We start from the raw sequence: 1,608 nt of genomic DNA, 5'->3' as shown, positions 1-1,608 counted from the left end.
AAGAGCAGGCGTGGAGAGAATGCAACTGTCATGATCTGGCCTGTGCCAGTACGGCCTAGCCAGCCTAAGAGGCCTGGGTGGCAGTAGGAGGCGGCTAGGCCTACAACTCCCAGAAGGCATTGGGAGAGTCAGGGAAGATTCTAAAGGAGACCGTTAGAATCTGTTGGGAACGGAGTCTGGGGGAACGGAGTCTGGGGGAAGACAGTTTAAGGCAGTTGCTGGCTGCTAGTTGATGGTAGCTGGAGTCTCTGAGCGAGAAGGGGAGAAGCCCTCAGTCCTTTGCCTCCCTGCGGCTGGGTCTTGTGAGAGACAGGCCGGGCTGGGAGGAGGAGGAGCCTGAGTGAGTTAGGCAGGCTGGGGCCTGATAGGAAAAGCCAAGTAAGGCAGTTGCGTTAGTTTATTTTCATTTGACCTTTCCCCCCGTTATCCAGTTTACGCACCTTGCCCAATTTTCCTAATAAACCCTGTTCTGTGTGATTTGGTTGGTGTCCACCTGGGTCATTCACGCCTGTAACACTCGGTTAGCAAGGGCTTGGAGATACCCTGGGACTCCCGAGGGACCGGAAAGTCCAGGGTGGTGGCAATGAAACCCAAAGACCACTCTGGGGATCATGACAGCCACGAACAGGGATTCCGTTTTTCGCCACCCCTTAGTCCTATCCAAGTAGAAGCTTAGTGCCCTACGGACATCCAGCCGATGCCAGGAGGCTGAAGTTGGTTCCTTATTCGCACTTCCTTATTCATTCCTTATTCGTTACTTATTCGTATTCGTGTAGTCATTCAGAAACACTAGGGAGAGTGAGTTGGAAAGCTCTGAACCCCAAACTAAAGTCTGGACCACCACATATCATATACCCCCACATTCACAGGACTCTCCCCTTCGAGGGGACATATGCGGTGTGCTGGTCCAAAGCGCGGTTCTGGTGCCAGCTGCTCCAAAGTGCAGTGCCCCTAGGACAATCACACAAGCAGGCACTGGGGCCAGGCTGCACCCCAAAACAATATTTGGACCACCCCAAATGACACATCCCCACGCTCTGGGGACTGTGCCCTGCAAGGTGACATGCAGAGATGCCCAGTCCAAACACCAGTTCTGATGCCACGAGCTTCTATTCGCAGGGCTTCCCCGAGGCCTGTATTTTAAAGCAGATTTGAATAAGGAAGTGCCCCCTGCACCCAAAATAAGGTCTGGACCATCTGCAAGGTGACATGCAGAGATGCCCAGTCCAAACACCGGTTCTGATGCCACGAGCTTCTATTCGCAGGGCTTCCCCGAGACCTGTATTTTAAAGCAGATTTGAATAAGGAAGTGCCCCCTGCACCAAAATTAAGGAATGGACCACCACATATCATATACCCCCACATTCACAGGACTCTCCCCTTCGAGGGGACATATGCGGTGTGCTGGTCCAAAGCGCGGTTCTGGTGCCAGCTGCTCCAAAGTGCACTGTCCCCAGGACAAACACACAGGACGGCACTGGGGCCAGGCTGCACCCCAAAACAATAATTGGACCACCCCAAACGACACATCCCCACGCTCTGGGGACTGTGCCCTGCAAGGTGACATGCAGGGATGCCCGGTCCAAACACCGGTTCTGATGCCACGAG

Source organism: Gekko japonicus, unplaced genomic scaffold, assembly GCF_001447785.1.
Source record: "Gekko japonicus isolate JY-2015 unplaced genomic scaffold, Gekko_japonicus_V1.1 scaffold1202, whole genome shotgun sequence".
NCBI lineage: Eukaryota > Metazoa > Chordata > Lepidosauria > Squamata > Gekkonidae > Gekko > Gekko japonicus.
The sequence above is the reverse complement of the archived record's forward strand: the minus strand, read 5'-3'. Positions refer to the sequence as shown.